This window comes from Callospermophilus lateralis, unplaced genomic scaffold (genome assembly GCF_048772815.1).
Source record: "Callospermophilus lateralis isolate mCalLat2 unplaced genomic scaffold, mCalLat2.hap1 Scaffold_65, whole genome shotgun sequence".
Lineage (NCBI taxonomy): Eukaryota > Metazoa > Chordata > Mammalia > Rodentia > Sciuridae > Callospermophilus > Callospermophilus lateralis.
Window position 1 is genome coordinate 4703111 of NW_027514826.1, and position 23473 is coordinate 4726583.

At 29.2% G+C, this 23473-nt stretch overlaps 1 pseudogene; it reads left to right on the forward strand.

Moving 5' to 3' along the window:
* The first annotated feature begins 8502 nt into the window (after nt 1-8502).
* Nucleotides 8503-23473, forward strand: part of LOC143389117 (cadherin-9-like) — a 29708-nt pseudogene continuing 14737 nt past the window's right edge.

Below are 23473 nucleotides of genomic sequence, written 5' to 3' on the forward strand. Positions count from 1 at the left end.
GGGTGAAGTGTCTTCATTTTTAAAGTTACTGCTATACTGTTGCTAAGGTAAAATTACTGTGATTTCTTCTGCAATTATATTGTATTGGTGCATTTTTTTCTAAATGTAAGTCATGGTGTGCCTGTGGGTTTATTTCTGAATTTTATACAGTGTGTGTGTGTGTGTGTGTGTGTGTGTGTGTGTGTATGTTTATATATATATATATATATATATATATATATATATATATATATATATATATATATATATATATGATTTTGCTGGGAAGCTATGAAGGTACATAATAACACCCCAGCAGCAACAATACACCTAGCAACCATATCTTTTTTTCTACTGCCATTTTCTCAGGAACCAGGGCTTATCAAAGAAATGGATGATTTTCTGATTAGAGCAAGAAATATACAAGATATATACAAGATATATACAAATATACAAGGAAGCATCTTGTAGTACCATAAAGTATGAGGTGAACATACAGAGAAAAAGAAACCATGATAATGGTGTATGCCAAAGGGAAAATAGAACCCATTGAAAGAGCTCTCATTGAACTAAGATGGAGAAACTGCAGAACGACAACAACAAAAAAGATATAATTTAGGATTGTAACTCAAAACATAAAATATGAATTCATGAATCCAAAGTAATATAAATAGAAGATTGACTAAATAAGTTGGGAAAAAAAAACAAATCTTCCATGCTGAGCAATTCCCCCACATTTAATACTTAACCCCAATAAACAGGTGTAATACAAATCTTCAATCTATGTGTTGGCAACAAATAATGAGTTTTCTTTTACCAAAGAATATGATAAGAAAAAAGAGGATAAATAGAGTAATTTCATGTAGGAAATACTAACTAAAAACTAGTCTGAACTAGGTGATAAATCAAGATTAATATAAATAATTACATGACATATTTATAGTACCCTTGATAGGATGAGGTGGAAATGAACATTTAGTACTTTGATGTATCTCCTCAGAACACATAATCTGAAATACATGACGTATAGTTGAAATTGTCAAGGTGATTGAAAAACGAAAAAAAAATGAGTAATTTTCACTGTACACAAAATACTAAAGGGACAAGAATAGTGAATGAAATAAGTGTCATTTAAAAGACATTAAGAAGAAACTAAGGGAGTGGGAATACAATATAGACTTTGGTTAACAATAATGAGTCTGTATTGGCTCATTAATTATAAAAAACATATTATATTAATGTAATATGTTAATAAAGGAGAAAATAGATATGAGATATACTTGAACTAATCTACTGTTTTAGAAATTTCTCCATAAATCAAAAGTATAAAACACAATGATATTACATGTGTGCAGTAATATATGCACACATCTGTTAACATTATACTTATTGCAATTACCTGCCTTAATTATGTGTGGATATGATAATAATTCACTGTGTACACCTATTTCAAAATATGTGAATTATATGTAGATTATATAATAGTATAATAGTAACTCATATTTTTGTAGCTTTTTCATATTATCATATTCTGGACATTGTAGGTAATACAATGTGCTGTCAAGCCTTGATTTTAAGCTGAGTTTGAATATGTTTATTTTATTTTTACTTTATTAAAATTCATATATATATATATATATATATATATATATATATATATATATATATATATATATATATTGTAAATGGTGGATTGAGCAGACCACTTGGGTCTGACCTCAAATAAAGAAAAATCCTGATATATATATATATATATATATATATATCAGTACAGCCTGATTTCCTTTATGGTGGATAGGATGAGAGGGGAAATAAACAAGTGTTTTGGGCTTGGTAGGTAATGCCCATGTCCAGAGGCTACGTTTGAACTTGGAGTTGTGCTCTAGGTCAGGGGTCCAGCATTATCGGGACTTTTTGTAACCAGGGAATTTCTCCCAGAAGTTCTCAGAACTACAGAGCGGGGCGTCCTTGCCTAAATGGCCCAAACATTGCCCAGTTAACACAGGGCTCCCAAAGGTTGTTCTCTTCCCTGTGACTTTTTTACCTTTGTATACTGTCTAGGATATTGATGTCACAATTACATCCTTGAATTCTGTATCTGGCAGGATTGCAATTCTGTACATGTGCCACTTCTGTGCCATAAAATTCTTCCCAGAAAACTCAAGTTCAGTCAATTGTATCTTAAACCAAGCAGGAATACCCCCTGCTGCCCTCCAGGTACTAGAAATTCAATCCATGGGTTCTCTACCACAAGCTACATCCCTCACCCTTTATTTTATTTAATTTTAATTTTGAGACAGTGTTTTGTTAAATTGCTGAGGCTAGCCTCAAATTTGCAATCCTCTTGCTTCAGCCTCCTGCCTCTTTATGATTACAGGTGTATACCACCATGCCCAGTCACAAGCACAAAATCCTTATGGTGTAAAGATATCACATAGTAATAATATTATATTGAGTTTGCATTTACTACACATTCAAGCTCTAATATAGTAGTCATGAAGCAATATTTAATATGAGTTGATTTAAATATATAAATTGACTTACCTGAAATAAATGAGAAAAATTTAATTTATTTATTTATTTGTTTGCTTGCTTATTTATTTATTTATTTAAGGTACTGGGGATTGAACTCAGGAGCACTCAGCCACTGAACCACATCCTCAGCTTTATTTTGTATATTTTATTTAGAAAGGTCTCATTGAGTTGCTTAGCACCTAGCTTTTGCTGAGGCTGGCTTTGAACTTGTGATCCTATTGCCTTGATCTCTCAAAACTCTGAGATTACAAGTGGGAGCTAGAAAAAATGTAAATTTTGTACTGAATGAAATATTTTATTTTTGAAAATGTTTTGGAAATGTATTTGGACATGAAATCATCAAAAATACTCTACTGTACTAGTTATTTTAGCTATTATCTATGCCTTTCCTCATTACAAACCAAATAAGATAATATAAAATAAGGAGATATATTTAAGAACATACAAGGACTATTGATATTATATATATGGAGTTTGTTATATTTTGGACTTCCAGCATTTTAAGCAAAGTATAAAGCAATTATGATGCTTTATACTGTATCAACACATAGTCAGACAGGGTAATCAACTAAAAAACATATCAATGACAGATATATACATGTCAAAATTATAATATTTTATAAATTAAATGTACACTTTTTATTGAATACAATTTATGTCTTAAAGTCATTTTTAAAAGGTTAAACAAACAACCAACAATCCTCACTCCTTATTTTGAAAATGATTTGTTATTGAATTTGTTTTGATTTCACAATTTATATTTTTTTAAAAATTGAATTTAGATTAAATGAGATTTCCAGAGAAACAGCAAATATATGTCAATTTATTGCAAGAAATTAACTTACATTATTGTAGAGTTTGAGAAGTATAGATATGGGAGGCTGCAGCTGGTGAGAACCCATAATATTATTTTCAACTGAGACTAAAAGAACGCAATGAATGGGATAAGTCCTATCCTGGATCTGAGTCCAAAGGATGACCAGCCTGCTGTGTCAACTCATAGTCAGACAGGGTAAATTCCTCCTTTCTCAAGATTTTTTTAGTACACAAAACTTCAAGGCGTTGAAGGAAGACCATCCCATGTGGTGGTGGTGGGCAATACCCTTTGCTTAGTCTATGGATTTAAAGGTTAATCTCATCCCAAAACATCCTCACCCAGACATCCAAAATAATTTGTTACCAGATATCTGGACAAGCCAGTCAAGTTGACACATGAAATTACCATCAAAATTCCAATCCTTGCCAAATTGACATTCACAGGCGACATCTCTTTACACAACACATTGTCTTCAAATAAAAGAGAAACAAGGTCATAATCCCACCCACCACGACACAGCAACCCTGCTTACAATAAAATACTAACTCCTTCCCCAGAGGTTACCTCCATCCTTGAGTCCTGTTTATTTTCTCAATAATATGCTATAACATAAATGCCATGATATATAATTAGCAATAATTAAACTGTAAGATTTCAGGTCACCATCTTTAATATTACATGATAATGGAGAGAATAAAACAAGTTTATTTGAAATATTTGACATATACTCACAAATACATTCAACAAAATAAGGAAAAAGAGTCACAAAAAGTATGTCCTTGTTTCTCCAAGTGGTCGCATGGTCATACCTGACCTTTACAACCATTTTTCACTACCATTCAGTATTTTCTTTTCATTTACAAAATACCTCAACCTTTTAGAGTAGACATGTGGGAAACAATGGAGAAAGATTGATCAATAGGTACTAAGTGACAGTAAAACATTAAAAAATGCTCTGGTATGGTATTGCACTCTGGGTTGATTATAAATAAAATAAAGTAAGTTTACAAATAGCTATAAAACCAAATTTTTAAAGTATTCACCATAAAGAAATAATAAATAATCAAGGATATAAGTATGTTTAAATTGATTTAAACAAACACAATGTAGATGTGTATTAACTATTAACTAATATTGTGTTTATATGTATGATTTTTATGTATCAGTTAAAAATAAATTTTAAAAATATACTAAAATTAATAGCTAAAAATTACCTTTTAATATGTATGTATGGCATTATATAAAAATTCCTGAAATAATATTTTAATAAAAAGGTAAAAAGTATATATATAAAATATTTTGGAAGAAATTAGATCAGGTGGATATAAAAAAAATAAAATCACCATTATTACAATCTCAATAGTAAAATGAATAAAATGATTTTACCATTTTTTGCAAATCTTTTATTTATAAATTAAATTATATTCAATCAATATACTTCTTTATAATATCCTATAATTTCATGAATTTTTCAATTTGTCTTGATCAACATCTTCTGTGTAAAGACTATGTGTAATGCTCCATTTCTTTGACATTGTAATGCTGATTATAAAACCATTCAAATAGGAGTGATTATGAAAGCTTTCGTGTTTATGTAAACATTTTCCAGACTGTTATGTATTTTGAATGAGGATAAAATAACTGAAAGTGAAGGTATTTCCATGAGTATTTAAACATTAATCTAAACAGGATATAGAATCATATCTAATTTTGTTTGAGAATTACAAGTTCAATTTCATGAAGAGATCAATACAACACAATAAAGTGTTGAACATTACTTAAATCATAAAAGGCAAGAAAATACTTGCTTAAAATAATACCATTATGTTAAACACATTGGAAAATAACAGGAAATGACATAGAAAAAAGTACAATTATTTTTTATTTTATATTCATATGTATTCAAAAATTTTTATAGAGTTTATTACAATCATTTAGACTTTCTGCTAGGTAGCTAAGTTGCTTATCAATAATTTCTATAAGAATTAAATAGATTTCACTGAAAAAATTATCTATCCTTTGTCCACAGTACTTAGTATTCCATGACTTTAAGCAAATTGCAGCATCACAGTGACACTTCCATACTTACACTCTAAAATCATACAGGATTACATTTCTTTTCCTGTAGGTATAATAAGCATGAAGCAGAGAACAGTAGAATATAACTGTGAAGAGGTACTTTTATAATTCATTTATATGTGGTTTCTGACTCTTTTTTGTTTTCCTGTTTCAAGAAATCAATACAAATTTATTCCTAATATGCATAAAGTATGTATAGCTTAAAAATTAAAGATAAATTTAAAAATTAATAAATATTATGTGTAGTTGTTTATTTTTATGAAAAATAATGACATAAAACCATGAAAAGATAAACTGTATTGCACCATTAATATCCTACCTGAAAGTATGTTGCTTAATCAAAGATTTACATTCAACATTTATGTAGACCAGAATTTTGATGGCTCCAGGTGATTTGCTTGTACATTAATTAGCCTAGCCAACTCAATAAAGTGAACTTTTCAGTTAATTCTACAATTTTTGCCAAATTGACAGACTTTCATAATTACATTATTCTCTATTTACCCATCCAACTCAGTCATCTTTTTTCAATAATTTTCTTCATTTTCTTCTCCTCTTAAAGTAAAAGAACAGGTGATACAAAGATAAATATACAAAATACTTTTATAAATATTTTGAGGAATAATAATCACTGTTCAATAAAATATTATGGACTTTAGAGATTTCTAATATGTAATTTAATTTATTTCTGTTCTGATTTTTTCTATTAATCAATGATAGACAAATCCTTTTATTTATTTGAGAAGATAAATAAATTTTGCTATTTAAAAAGAGAATAATCGGGGCTGGGGATGTGGCTCAAGCGGTAGCTCGCTTGCCTGGCATGCGTGCGGCCCGGGCAAACAAAGATGTTGTGTCTGCCGAGAACTAAAATAAATAAATAAATATTAAAAAAAATAAAAATAAAAAATAAAAAGAGAATAATCATTTGGTTTTCTTATGAATATACATGTATAAATATATGTGTGTGTGTTTGTGTGTGTGAGAGAGAGAGAAGAAATATATATTGAGTTATTTAAAATGGATATCTATGTTTTCCTAATTTATTTTACCTTTTAGTAGCATGGTTCAAAATTATACTTAACTTGATGAACGTCAGGGTGGGGAGTAAAGTGTTACATTAGAAGTTGCCCTGAAAAGAAAATGTCAAAATGAGATATGCCAATTATTTATTTAGGGGAAAACAAAAAAGAGTGGAAGGTGTCTAAAGGTTAAAGATACATATGTAAACACCAGCTGTGAAAACAGGTAAAGGCTTCCTGAGAAATGAAATTAAACAAACAATGGAAAACAAAACAATTGGTATGTATGGGAGGCATAAAGGGGCAAAGTGGCAGAGCCTCCAGGATGAAGGGCCACATTATGGATGTTTGAATGAGGTAATAGACATCAGCAAATTATAATGACAATAATGTAAACACTATTTTAAAATATTGACATTAACCCTTTTCAATGGAGAAGGCTTAAATTATTAAATAAATAAGAAAGCAAAAGGATGTTCTCAATATAATACTTAAATTTGCATGAAACTAATCCTAGTTTGTAGGACTTTAAGTTCATGGTCATAAACACTATGCCTTGTTGGAGATTTTTAATTTCTAGTAAAATGTCTATATTTGTGATGTAGAAAAGTGAAATTTTTTTGAAATAGAGCAAGAATAGAGGTAGCATGATCAGGAGACTACTGCAGTGATCTGATGAAGTATGTTGGAGGAAAAGCCAGAGTATTAGCCAAGGAGGGAAGACAGATGAAGAAAGTATTTCAAAGAATGACAGATTACATATGATGATTATTTTAATAGGTTTAAAACAAAGAAGGATAAAAAAGGAAACAAGTTTCAAACTTCAGCTAACATAAAAAGTAGCATTTATATTAACAAAAAATTCAAAGATGGATTTGGTCATGATGAATATGTAAGTTCAGAACAATAAGAATTGTGATGAATGTGGTGTAAGACTGCCCCAGAAAGGGAGACTAGTTAGGATTCCAGTCTTACTAAAATCTACAGTTTTAGCAATTTTGAAATAAAGAGCATTATTAGTTATTATTATTATTATTATTATTATTATTATTATTCCTGAATAGGTGAAGTGTTGTACCATTTAAATAACACCACACTTTCTCCATTGATTTTTTTGTAAATGACTTTATCACACAAGAAAAATGATAAGCCTGATATAATGGATTGGTTAATTAGCCTGATTTAATTAATCTACAATTATTTACTCATTCTGCAATATACACATACATCAAAACATCATATCATAACCCACAATTTTTTAACATACACAATTATTATTTCTCAATTTGATTTTTAAAGAATTGCCAAAACTTTTAAAACTTTTACAAATCAAAGTTTCCTTGATTATAAAACTGTTTTAAATTTTCATTGGTGAGCTTTCTACATTAAGAAGTTATTTTATAGAAGGGTAGTTTGTGAAAGAAAATAATTTGTGAATAAATATTTATTTCTATTAAGACTTAAACTATATGGACAAAGAGGAAAGTCATGTTTTGTTTCATTTTAAATTTAAAATATCTACAAAATAATTTCCTCCAAGTGAGAACATTGTGATTGAAAAGGTACTCTTCAAAACTGATACAGAAAATATGAGTTTGAAATTCTCTCTGACTGGCCTCCCTGTATACAGAGTTTGCGGTTTGACAATGTTATATTGGATTGTGATAAAATCAATTTAAAATTAAGTTATTCATCTTAAACTTAGCATTATATCAAGTTCAGAAATTCCTTATACCATAACTTTGAGTTTCATTATTTTAAATATTACAATGATTACTTGATATTTAAAACACAAGATCTGAGTTAATGGATTTTTTTTATCTCTAGAGGTAACAAAGATTTCTTTGTAGTGTTCTACTTAAAAATATCTTTCAAATACTATGCATTGAAAGAGATACATTTATTTTCCTTTTTATTTCAATCTAGCTTCGTATGATGTATAAATGAAATTGTTAAAAATATTTAGCAAAACAAAACCTGAAATGTTTAGTTTCCACTCAATGAAAATAAGATAGCATATTTGTAGTGATATTGTCTAGTTGATATGCCAAAGTTATTTTTACTGTAATAATGCATGTGTTTACAGAACTCTTCTTTTTTACCTCTTTGAAGCTTCATACTGACCAAGATAAAGGAGATGGAAATTTAAAATACATTTTAACAGGAGATGGGGCTGGCAGTCTGTTCGTCATAGATGAAAATACAGGAGACATTCATGCTGCAAAGAAATTAGACAGAGAAGAAAAATCCCTCCACATTCTTCGAGCCAAGGCTATAGACCGAAAGACTGGTGGGCAGGTGGAACCAGAATTAGAATTTATCATTAAAATTCATGATATCAATGACAATGAGCCAATATTTACAAAAGACTTATATACTGCCAGTGTTCCTGAAATGTCTGGAGTGGGTAGGTATTTCCTAGTCAACTAATCAGTATGTTTGTTTGCTAAATTATATGAGGATGTGGTTATTATATGTGACCTCTTTCATGATAAGAGCTGTAACATAAAACTGCTATTTAGTGTAAACTTCCTATTTAGTTTCAATTACAAGTACCTTAGAGTCTCTTATTACATAACAAGTTACTGAGAACAATTATTTCATTACATTGTCATGGATACCTTCAGCTCTATTCAATTGTCACTCAAATGAGAGCAAGTAGAAGACATTTCTATGAGAAGGGAAAGGAATAATAGTGCAGGCAGTATTGGACAATTTTGCTTGCATTATTTTGAATTACAAAACCTAATGCTTGCATTTGACAGATTTCTTCTGAAGCATTATCTCATTTGATCTTTCAAAAAGCTTTTTGTTTTAAGAAGCATGGGAAATAAAACTTTAAATCCCCATTCTGTTAATTAGCAATTCAGAATTCACAAAGATTTAGCAACTGGATTAGTATCAAATAACCTGGTAGCTTCATGGGCAGGATTCCAGGCTTTTTTTTTTCTTCTTGTTTTTTAGTTTATTTTTGTTCATGTTCCACTACTGAATAAAGGTTTATAAATGAAAATGAAAATAACTTTTTCTCCTATTACATCTGCCTAAGATTTTAAATTTAACTCATTAATATCCAAATATTGTATCTGAGTAACTACATTTAACACTATTCATGTAGAAGGTTTATATTTGTTAATAAGAGTAGATGCTTAAGTATAAAATATTTCTTAAAAATGATAAAACTTATAGTATACAAAATATACAAGCTGCATATGAGGATTTATAGTCTAAAGTACATATTTGATTTTATTATAGCTAGCATAACTTTCAATCTAAAATAACTTCTATGTAGGTAAAAAAATACTTGTACACATTTTTAGTGAGGATTTTATGTAAAATACTTGCTCAATATGAGTATCTGGCAAGAAGAACCAAGAGTTTATAAAAAGTAATTTCCTCTAATGGCAAATAAGATCTCATTTATTTGAAAAAAGTACTGTTCTATTGTTTTGGGGGGTATTTTCTCCAATAATATAAAAAGGAGTCCTGTGAAATCATAAAGCCTGGAATAAAACATGAGTGGATATGTTTTCTTTAATATTATTCTTATATCTGTTAGCCTGGTACAGTTCCTTGTATTGGTCTATAGTGTTCCATCACAAGGGTAATTTAGGTACACATCGTGGTCTTTTTATATTTCATATGAGAGTACATTTTAAATTATATTCCTCTTTAGTATTTAATTTACTATTGAATTGTTTTCAAGTGATGTGGCTTTTGATAATACTCTTTAAAATTTGTAAAACATTTTATATGCGTGATATTTTAACAGATATTTTTACATTTTACAATACCAAAACTTATATTTTTCTTTCTTCAGAAATATTTGATATGTATAGGAAATTCAAAAGCACACAAAAGATAACATAAATATTGTAATATGAGAAAATTTGACTATAGTTGATTAAAATATAAATATACTTTAAAAATTTCCAAAGCATTACTTCACATTTTAAAACAGAATATCATGAGACTATTGATATTTAAATTTTAAAAAGCCTGTATTTTCTCCTGAATTTTATACTGATATTTAATCTCTCACTCTATACATTCCTACCATCTGTCTGCCTAATCAGATTCTTCCTTATACAAGTATTCTAATCTAGATTATATTAAGTACATAAAGGCATCAAGATTGAACTAAGCATTTTGTATGTATGTCTGTGTGTGTGTGTGTATGTATATGTGTATATATATATATATATATATATATATATATATATATATATATATATAAAGTCTTCAATGACTCAGTTCTTCATAATACAAAATGTAAACTTTATGTGTGAATGGAGGCTTGTAGATTGTCTCATTCTAAAACAATTCTTGTATTTCTTTTACAGAAGATTAAGTTGTAAGCAGGGCAACCTCTGATCAGGCTTTAAAAATGAGAATGTTTTTACCATTGCCAATTGCACTCCATGATAGGAATCCACAAAAACGTTACACAACAAGAAGTTATATGACTCTAATTGAAGCTAATTAATAAAAATTTAAAAATGTACATGAAAAAAAATTATACAGATAAATCCTGATTCTTTTTGTAGGGTATAGTTATTATTCTTTATTACTGACATTGGTGAATGTATTGCTTCTATGGTCCACTAATTGACTTTGTGTTTCTATTTTTTAATTATCTTATTATATAAAATATAGTATGTCAAAGGCACTATAATTTTGGTTTACATACTTTATTTTTTTAAAGAGAGAGTGGAGAGAGAGAGAGAGAATTTTTAACATTTATTTTTTAGTTGTTAGGCAGGCACAACATCTATGTTTGTATGTGGTGCTGAGGATTGAACCCGGGCCGCACGCATGCCAGGCGAACGTGCTACCGCGTGAGCCACATCCCCAGCCCTACATACTTTCTTTAATAAATATGTACACATGAGTCAAAAAGAATTAAGGTGCCTTGCCCAAAGTACAGAGTCAGCTCATTGCTAGCCTAGACTGATAATGAAAACATAGTTTAATAGATTCAGAAGTAGCTGAACAATCTCACTGTCTATTTTCTTGTACTGTTAGTTATACTTGTCTAAAATGTAATTTGAAAATCTTCTATTTTATTAGAACCTGAGTAAGCACCCCTAAATAGCATTTTTAAATATACTATATTAAATCAAATGCCCCTCTCAAATTAAATCCAAATAAGAGTAAAGGGGAGAAACACTGTGTTTTTCAATATAATTTTAGGTACTATTATACACACTCATACACATAATGTCTAAGTAAAATGTAGATGTATTTATGACCTGAATTTATGTTGTTCTTTGTTGCAACTCTCATATCTTTTTTTAATTGATCTTTTTAGTTATACATCTCAGTAAAATGTATTTTGACATCTCATACCTACATGGAGTGTAACTTCCCATTCTTGTGGATGTTCATAATGTGGAGTTACACTGGTCATGCATATGTATATGAACATTGGAAAATTATGTCTGATTCATTATACTGTTGTTCCCATTCCCATTCCCCTCCCTCTTTCCATTCCTCCTTGTGCAGTTCAGCGAAGCTCCACTCCTCCCTCCATCCTGCCTCTTGTGAGTCAGCATCTGCCTACCAGAGGGAATATTAGGCCTTTGTTTTTTTTGGACTGGCTAATTTTGCTTAGCATGATATTCTCCTGTTCCATCCATTTACCAACAATTGCCAAATTTCATTCTTCTTTATGCCTGAGTAATATTCCATTGTGTTCCACATACGTTTTTTATGAAAATAAAATAAAATAAAAGATGAACTCATCATAATTATTGCAAGTGACCATATTCTTTAATTTTATTTGTACAAGTAAATAATTTTATGAAGAAAAATTAAGGGGTGATATCTAGGAACTTCTCAGACTATGTATTACCCATATTAAGAGTTTAAGCACATGTGTAATTAAATTAAAAAAATATATATATATATATAATGAAATAATGCACAAAAACTGACTTCCGCTTTTATTTGCATTATATTAGTGATTTTTATTTAATCAGTGGGTTGACAAACTACAAATAGCTGAGGAGGAAATGAAGTTTAATAGAATGAAATAAAATCTCTCACCCTCCAAGGATTTCCTTCAGTCTGCATCTCCTTTACTTTTGCTTTTCTTCTGAAAATATTTGTCACTTCCTTTCTCCCTCACCAATCATTGTCCTTAAATTTTCCCTCTCTTTCTTTCAAAACCATATATCATATTCCATTTTAGCTGTATAATTAACATACCCCATTTACTTAAATGTGCATGATTCTAATGAGCTCATAAAATTTGAAATGCATTAACATCTTTTAAAAAAAATATATATATATATTAGTTATAGTTGGGCACAATACCTTCATTTTACTTATTTATTTTTATGTGGTGCTGAGGATCTAACCCAGGGATGCATATGTGCGAGGTGAGCGCTCTACCACTGAGCCACAACCTCAGCCTCTGCATTACCGTCTTCTGATTAAGCCTTTAAACTTGATAATAAACAAATACATGCAATTACAGGAAATGGGATGTACTCCTATTAAAATGTTAGTGTAAGTCCCTACATTTTCCTTTTTCCATTTCTTGTGGTCAGGTTGCTCTTGTATAAATTTGGTAGTTTGGCATGCATATTTTCTCAAAGCCTGGATATTTCCCTAAATGCACTCTAAAAGATTTAGCCAGTCCTCCTCCTCACACTGGGTAACTTTCCAACCAGTAATTCCTCTATAGTTTTTGATAGAAATAACACAATCAACAACTTCTTCAGGTCCTATTTCCGTCCTTTTTTTTTTTTGAAGTTTACTTGCTCTGGATTCAATAACATATCCAATAATATCCATAACACTACACAGAACATTTGATAAAATATTTAGAAATATTTAGAATAGACTAGTTACGGCTAATTCCAGTCTTGTAATTCCCAGGTTTGAAATTTATATTGAACAAAAAACGGTTTTAATGTTTATGTATTGAATTCATGGGTTGTTTTAAACAGGTGCCATTGTACTGTCTAGAAATATCATCCCTATTTTTGCTGGTGCCCCCATGCCATGAAAATTTATGCAAGGGGCTCTCCCCATAGGTCCCCAAGTCAATGACTGTCTTAGCTGAAGGCATAGGCAGAGAGTTAACTTGGCCAGTACTATAAGAACATCCATGGAAGAGTGAATAGTTATTTCCTTCTTTTTTTGTCTAATCTTCATCACCTTATTGTCTCATAGGGCTGAGATGAATTCAATATGTTATATACAGGAGTTAAGAGGAATGTCTTGGGACAGAATAGGACAAAAACATTGCTACCTGTCTTATTTTCCTTTGGTTCCTCCAGTTCATGGATCAGTTCTGTTCTTTTTTCCTTTATTTGATCTCACAAATTTTTTAATATCTCTCATATATATATGAGTTTGTGTACATGCACATTTGTGAGTGTATACACACATACATACAAACTTGTATATAAAAAATATATAATATGCATTATGTAATATATAAGTGCAATATACATAAAGGGAAAAATAATTTCTTAAAAGTTTTATACAATATAATAGGCCATATATATTTTTTCAAAATTACCGTGTTTATTAAAGAAGACTAAAAGCAGTAGAGCAGTATATTCCTTTCCCAATACTGTTTGTGTTCAGCAGTTGAAAATTATTTTAAACTAGTAATTTTGATAATAGCTGAGTAAGCTTGTGCACAACTATTTTTCTATATTTTCGTTTATTCATAGCTGTACTTGGATTGATAGGTAGCTGGTTAGATACATAGATAGGTACATACATACTGCATAATACATTGATAGATATTTAGATATGAAATCTATACTCTTTGGTTCATTTACATTTGAAAAGTAAAGAGTTTCATTTTCTATTGAGTGAACTAGCTGAGTTAGTTGGAATTGTATTTTGAAATTCGAATCATGTTCAAAACTGTATATTGCAAATATAATTTTATTTCTGCCTATAAGGCATAGAAACAGAAAGTTCCCTTTTGTTTTATGGACAGAATGTATTCTATAAAGTGAGATACCGTGAATTTGTTTAACTTCCTCTAATTTAGTTCATAAGCATAGAGGAGAACAACTAGCATTCTGGGGTTACATTGTGTGATATAAACCTTTTTACTTTTATATTTCATCCATAAAGGTAATGCTTATGAATATTTCTTTTACAACCAAATAAATGATTTTGCTTTTCCAAACACTCAATATAAAAATTATTATTTGATTAATTTTTAATATTTTTATGTGATTTTCTATTATGAGTTTAGCTTTTGTGTCTTGAATTTTCTTAGATATTAAACAATAGCTTTATATTAAAGAGAGGAATTAGCTAAGGGATGCAATAAACATTTTTGATTCCATAACATATTTTCTGTTTAAAGAAAGATATTGTATACAAAATTCTTCTAAGAGTTCTCCAAAAATAGCAACATCAAAATCATGCTCAAATTTTTGAAATAAGAAATGTTATATTTATTTGTCACCTAGTCCTTGTTATATTTTCCCATGTTTTATATTCTTAATGTAAAAAAAATGAAGAAAATTTTGAAAAATGAAATTTTGAAAAAGTAAGAGATATAATAGCCAAAGTGTATTTTACATTAACCTGTCTTCATAAATACATGTAAAATTAGTTTAACTATGCATCATTTTACTTTATTACTAAATAATGTTCACTGTTAAGAATCATTACATTTTTGTGGAAAAAGAAAAAACTATCCATCCCTTGTACACCAAAACAATTGGTGTTTTTTTTTCTTAACTTGTTGGTATAAATAAAATGTTAGAGGCATATCATTAGCATTTACCAGTTTCAAAAGCATACTTAACAAGAATCTGAGGGATGGAATGTAAATATTATAGGGGTGTTCTAGTTTTTCAGTCACATGATGGGGGTGATTTGTATTCTCTAAACTTTCTTTTTTCTTAAGGCCAAGCATTTTTTCACAAGTTTAAAGATCACGCACCCATAAAATAGAACAAGCAAAACTTTTTCACCACGAAAATATTATTTAAAAAGTGTGAAAATGTGGGGCTGGGGTTGTGACTCAGTTGTAGAGTGCTTGCCTAGCATGTGTGAGGCACTGGGTTGATCCTCAGAACCACATTAAAAAACTAAATAAATAAAATAAAGTTATTGTCTCCAATTATGACATATATATATATATATATATATATATATATATATATATATATTAGTGAAAATGTACAGAAGATTGTTTTTACCTGTACCCATAGTGAAACATGAAAATGTTTACTTACAAAAAACAAAAGGGACAAGTAGCACAGGAAATGTCCAAAACTTGATGAAGTAACTAATGGAATTTTCAACATATAAGCACATCTTAGTAATTTATATTTCAATGATATCCAAATGTGAAAACAGTTCTTATTTTAACTCACTTGTACTCACATATGATTAAACAAAAATTTAAATATAAATTAGAAAACATCTTAGATGAACTTTCAAAAATTACTGAGGAGAAAACTAGTTTAAACTTTTGGGTGAGGTTGGATAACTTTTCAATGATAAATCTTAAAATTGACATGGATCTAGTGACTATATAGTGTTTCCTGTCACAGGATATATCAATTCCATTACAGATGAGGAGAGGTTTTAGTGGGTGAATTCAAGTTATCATTGTATGTGAATTAATTTAAGAAAACATAAACGACTGTTCCTGAATTAATGGGGTACTATTGAAATGATTTGATGGGAAATGAGTTGTTAGTGTTAATCTCAATGGACATCATATTTATTTAATGAAATTTGCATAAGTATATGCATTCAAAATTGAGAGATATTCACTGCAATTTACTTAGAGAAGTCTATGAGTGAATAATATATATGGTGTATTAGGATAGATGACAGAACCAATGAGGAATTCACTCAGTCCTCAAACATATTAATATCTGAGTAATATAATTAAACTTGAAAAGTTGTGTATAATGTACTTAAAATGTTCTACAAAATCATTTCACTCAGGGGAATCCATAGTAGGTTTCAGTTAAGATTTCAAAATTATTCTTTAATCTTTATAGCAATTGAGTTAAAAATATGTACATATTTTTATGTATATATACATTAAAATGTATATATATATATATATATATATATATATATATATAACACGTGTATGTATGTGAAACAATTAATATATTCCATTTGTTTATCTCCTAAAACTAATTTTTAAACTACTTCTAATTTTTAGAGGATTGGGATTTCTTACTAACCAAAAATAAAGAAATGTTTGTAATATAAAATTAAATAGATATCAGTATACATTTTTTAGAGAATTTTACTAAAATTTTTATTTTAGTCTTTATCAGTAAATACTACTAATTGCATTATTAAAAATTTTTGCATAGTACAAGTACACAAGTACATTTTTCCAATTTGGAAGTATTTACGTGTTTATATTTGGGGGCTTTTTGTAGGTACATCTGTTATACAAGTGACTGCAACAGATGCAGACGATGCCAACTATGGAAATAGTGCCAAAGTGGTCTACAGTTTCTTGCAAGGACAGCCATATTTTTCAGTGGACCCAGAGTCAGGTAAAACACTTATGACATGGTATATTTCTCATTATATACATCTGGATGTACTGATTTCATGGAGAAAAACCCATGGGAAAAATCTTTTGGTTTTATGAATTATGTTGAATTAATTGTGCATTGAAGGATATGCTTAATCACACTGCTGTTTTATCTATTTGCTATGATTAACTTATATAAAGTGAATCTTAAATAACTTAATTTTAAAAGCCAGTGGTATAATTGTCTTTTTTTTTCAAAAGGCATAATAAAAACTGCATTACCAGACATGAGCAGAGAAAATCGAGAGCAGTACTAGGTGGTTATACAGGCCAAAGATATGGGTGGCCAGATGGGAGGCCTTTCTGGAACCACAACAGTGAACATCACTCTGACAGATGTAAACAACAGTCCTCCTCGATTTCCACAGAGTAAGGAAGGTTTAGTGATATCTTGTTGAAAAACTTGTCAAACGTACAATTATTTAAATCTAATGTTTGCACTATCAGTTCACTATTAATTTATGCAAACTATCAAATACAAAACCGATCCCTCTACTCACACACACCCAGAAGCACAATTTCTTTCAAACTGAGAGTGATGGGTATAATTTTCTTCATTGGGTAGGCAAAGGGTCAAAACAAGGACATGAGGGTCTTTTGTAGTTTGGGCTTTTTACTATCCTTTTCTACTTTTTGAAGTGTTGGAAAATGTCCCATGCTATATTCTGTATGATCTTCCTGATTGGAATGTGGTCTCTGCAGTTGGTCTGATTGGATCCTATTTATTTATTTATTTATTTATTCATTCATTCATTCATTCATTCATTCATTCATTTATTTATTTAGTGGGAATTGAACTCAGAGGCACTCTGAGCCACAATCCCAGCCCTATTTTGTATTATCTTTAGAGACAGGGTCTCACTGAGTTGCTTAGTGCTTCACCATTGCTGAGACAGGCTTTGAACTTGTGATCCTTATGGCTCAGCCTACCCAGCCACTGGGATTACAGGCAGGTGCCCACGTGCCCAGTCCCTGACTAAATTCAAATTCTATGCCTCACACTGGTCTCTGTTGTCATGTGTTTGCATAAGCATTATAAGCCTTTGATAATTGATCCTAAGCAAAAATTTAAATTTTAACATCTCTGAAATCAAATGATTTATGAAAATGGGTTAAATTGGCCACATTCTATATTTTTATAGTGAATTATAGAGTCATGACTTACCAAGGTTGTGTGTGATGGCATGTATTGATACTGACATTGTTAAACATGTGATGGCATACTAAAATTCAATAATGTCAATGCTGTTGAGTCATGAAGATTAAATTATTTAATTCCCTTTTGGTTGAAACAATTTTAGGATACACTTTAAAATATGGATATTTTGCATCTCTTGAGGTCCTACAAAAACACATTTCAATTATCTGATTAAAATTTTTGACTCTGCAGTGTGTAAAATGATAAAGAATTCTTCCTTAAAATTCTCAGTTGAGGTCCGATTTAAATTCATATTTATTTCAAACAATAAAATATTTTTTAGGTTGACAAAATGTGAAATATGTGATGCAACAGTTTTGGTGAACATATTCATATGATTAATTTTTAAAAGTGAATTTTGCTGAGAACCTGAATAATAAGACCAGGTAACAGAAACTTAAACATTGCATTAAATGTTAGTAGTGTTTACTAATAATTTTAATGTAAACTAAAATTTTAAATTGCCAAATTATTTAATGTCTTGCCACTTGGTAATTCTAAGATCTGTTAGAATCTTAACAAATATTTGAAACTATGATAGTACTAATAAAATGCTGAGGACTAGATCTTGAGCTGAAGGAATTACAGACAGGATTTTATATAATACAACAATCTTGTAATTCAAATGCTAGCATTTTCTTTTTCATTTTATAGATGAAAACATGGTTTTCATAGTTTAGAAAATTTAATTACCTTGCACAGGAGGACAACTTAAACTCATACAGTGGACTTATAAGCTTATATTTTTAACTATCAAACACTGGAAAAAGAATAGACTATGAAGTCAGAGACAACTGGCATTTTCCTTTACCTAAATTTGGAGGATGATTTTCTTGAACCTGATCCTGAAGATAATACCTACATTGTTATTTAGAGGAAAAATAAACTACTGTAGAGAGCATTTGACTATACTGTTCAACACATAAAAATATTTTAAAAAGTATTTTTCTTTTACTTTAATTAATTTTTTTGGACGTCTTTCCTATTGATTCTTGAATATTTACAAACTAAAACACTTTCAGGAATGACAGAATGTGAGGTAGGGTCACATTCTGTCATTCTGTCAATGTGAGGTAGAAAACATAAACAAACAAACAAAACAAAATCTACTAAAATACATTAAATTTGAAACAAATAAACAAAAAATAAAAGTGAGGGGAGCATTAACATTGATCTCTGCAGAGTTGTTTTTCTATCCCTGATTTTAAAAAAAAGAAGAAACACGTATTTTTAAAACAATTGCATTGATGCAAAAATATATGATAATAATTTTGAATCTCCATATAAGCAATAAATAGTTGGTTTTTATGTTCTTTTAAATAAATAATTTTAGATTCTAATATCACATTTCCCATCTGTAAGTAGCCTCCCAAAACTTATATTTCTTACTTATGAATTGTTTGCCTTTATATATTCTTCTCCTAACTTAATAAATATATAAATTCTGACAGCTTAAAATTCAATAATATGGAAATATCTTCCAATTTAAAATTAATTTATTTAAGTAAAAATGAGGAGAAATGACACAGTTTCATCATATAAAAAGGAAATGCCAAAGCAGTGCTGATTTAATTTACAGGTACATATTAGTTTAGTTCTCCAGAGTCTGCACCTCTTGGAACCCATCTCAGAAGGATAAAAGCCAATGACCCTGACTTGGGGGAAAACGCTGAGGTGGAGTACAGCATTGCAGAAGGAGAGGGAGCGGACATGTTCGATGTCATCACTGACAAGGATACACAGGAAGGGATTATAACTGTCAAACAAGTGTCTTTTTGCTGTCTTCATTTTTCCCTTGAGTGCTCTTTAGTTTATTCTTGCTTCTCAGTAAAAGAAGGAAAGTCTTGGATTTATTTTTCTGTATCTTTTATATGCTGTCTACCTTTCACGTAAGTGGGAATAGTTGTGATTTCACTTCAAATAAGTAAAGCATCTTTATCATTCACACTTATACAGTGGTTTGAAAGCTCAATTGCTTGCATTTGTAGTAGACAGCCATCAAACTAAGTTAATACTAAAAGTACTTGTTCTTCTTATGGGAGAAAAAATAAGCATGTAGCTATCACTGTTATTTCACACAGTTTTTAAAATGTTCTAATTTTAGCTGTAATGGTTTATATAAATAAATAAAAGATAAAAATGATATGTGTTTTATGTTGATTATATTAATTTTTAATGCATTTTAGGGAAATATTTTGAAACTTTACATGAAATAATGTAGGTCAATATTATTTTACATTTTACTCAAATGTTACAGTCAAATAAATGAAATATAAACAATTTTGCTCTAAGATTTTACATCAGTCAACTTTTCTTCTGGTTTTAATTATGTATAACTTTAATGCCAATAATATATAATCATTATATTCATTAAAGAATGTCTCATTTATCTGTGCCTAAAAATATTGAAGCACAATACTGAATGTGAATCAATCTTATTTGCATATTCCATTATATTTAGTTAAACCTGTAAAAGTAAGTATGAGGCAAAAGGAAAAAAAAACCTACAAATTTATTTTATATATTATATAAAATAAATTTGTTTATATGTACAATATTTATATATAATTAACAATATTATATATAATTAAGTATATACATATGTGTGTGTGCAAGTTACTTAGTCTTAATTGCCTGTATCATTAAAAAATCAGGATTTTATATCTAGAAATTTTCACCTATGGTTATGGCTTGTAAATTGTGCTAATATTTTCTTGTTTCATCTAATTTCAGAATTTAGACTTTGAAAAAAAATGCTATATACTTTAAGAGTGGATGCAAGTAACACTCATCCAGATCCCCGATTCTTACACCTGGGACCTTTCAAAGACACAGCTGTAATCAAAATATCTGTGGAAGACACAGATGAGCCGCCTGTGTTCAGTAGACACTCCTACTTGATAGAAGTCGATGAGGATGTAAAGGAGGGTAGCATTATTGGACAAGTCACAGCATATGACCCAGATGCCATGAACAATTTAATTAAGTAAGTACTTTCAGAAGAGTTATGTTTGCAGATATATAATCTATTTTCAAGCCATCTGGAGACAAATGTGTTGCACAATGTCAGTCAAACACAGAAATAAACACAGATTACAAACCCTTAGTTGAAATGTTTTTAAGCCAATTAGGTCTATTATTTTATTAGAGTCTTACAATTCTAGATATTACTATGATATTTTTCTGGGGATGATAAGATCAAGACACTAAGTATTTAAATAGCCCAATAGTGACAAATTTGGTTCTTAAAAAATCAGGCAGTCTATCTAGCTTCAGGGTTAGTCAGGGATTTGAATCTCACTTTTGATTCAAATGATTCCCCATTGTTCTTCTTTATTAAATCAAAATGCATGTAAAAATGATTTAAGAAAGAAATTGGAAATATACATTTCTCTCCTAAAAATATAAAGCTATGCACTTTCAAAAAGAGCCACTAAACCTACCTTAATTAAAATTTTGGTGAAACATTGCACTAGTTCATCATAATTCAAATATGAACACTTCTATGTTCATACACTACAGAATTACTAAAGAAATAATGATATATAAGTCAATGGAAAGGTTAAAGTACTAACAACTAGCAGACTATAATACTTTTCCAATATTTCAATATTATATTCATTGTTTCAAGCTTTAAAAAAGTATAACTTTAATGCCAATAAAATAAATAAATATAATAAAATATATTTATAAAATTATAAATTTACTTAAGAAAAACTTCAATGATTCTTAGAAAAAAAACTTCTTAAGGAGAATGGGAATGTAATTGATACCTAAATAACTATGAATAGGACAGAAGAGTGCTGATGTGTAGATATGTAGAGGAAGTTAGAAGTGACAGAAGATGTAGATAAATAATACCTTTTCCATTTAAATATGTGGCTAGTAAAATACCTATAATTTCATTTTTCTTTAAATTTAACTCTTAAGAAAAATAATTGGTTAGATGTTTTTATGCCATCCTTTACAAATAGAATATTAATGAATATATGTATTACCTAGTTTTTACTTTAGGACTTTCCAAATGTGTCAATTTGCAAAGTAATATTGCTGCATAAAATATATTCTGGTAAAAATTCTATTAGTTATTGGCATTAATATACAATTGAACATGTTAAACTTTGTAACCAAGAATTATTCTAGAATATTTTATTCTGTAGATTATAACTAGAGCTTAAAATTTGGTTAGTTTTAGGTTGAGTAGAAAAATCATTTACTGAATCTCCCTATTTAAAAAGTAAATGATTGTTTTCAAATTTTATATTTTGTGTACTATTAAACATTATTTTTATGAGATTCATTCTAGTTTATAAGAAATATTTTACTCTTAAAAATATTTTTATAATGGCTGAAGTTGTAGCTCAGTGGTAGAGCACGTGCTTCACAAATGTGAGGCACTGAGTTCAATCCTAGCACCACATAAAAACAAATAAAGGCATTGAGTCCATATACAACTAAAAAATAAAAAATAAATAAATATAATAAAATATGTTTATAAAATTATAAATTTATATAAGAAAATATTTACTCTGAAAAATATGATTATCAATATACATAAAAGTATGCATATCAGTATACTCATATTTTTATCAATATACATATATTTTATCATTATAAATGTCCATATTAGGGACTGGGGTTGTGGCTCAGCAGTAGAGTGTTCATCTGGCAAGTGTGAAGCTCTGGGTTTGATCCTCAGCACCACATAAAAATAAATTTAAAAGGTATTGTGTCCAACTACAACTAAAAAACAAATATTAAAAAAATAAATTCCCATATTATTTAAAACAAAGCCTTTAAATAAAATGAAAAATTAACAGTTTTCTATGATTAACTTATCTGTACTAGAATGTTCATTTCTAATACAATGTGAATTTTTATGTTATTGAAATGGGACATGCTTATTGCCTTTTTGTCCTCATATGTGAATATGTTCAAACTCAGTGTTTAAAATGCATCCAGCTTCTTTGCAATGCTCAAAGAAAAACAAATGCTTATTTCTTTTTTACTTTTATATCACATATATTTGGAACTTGATAAAGGGCTTCACAAATTTGGCAATTATCCAAAAATTTACAATGTATATGATAGTACTAATAACATATTGTAATAAAATGTTCTTATATTGAAAATAGAGATAGCTTGGCTGTTCTACTAGAATGATGGATTGGCTTTTCAGTGATTGGTGTTAACATTTTTTCCCTCTAAAGTCTCAACTTGATAGCACCTTCCTATTTTTAAAGAAAATAAGAGGTTTGCCACATTAGTAACTACAAATGCTT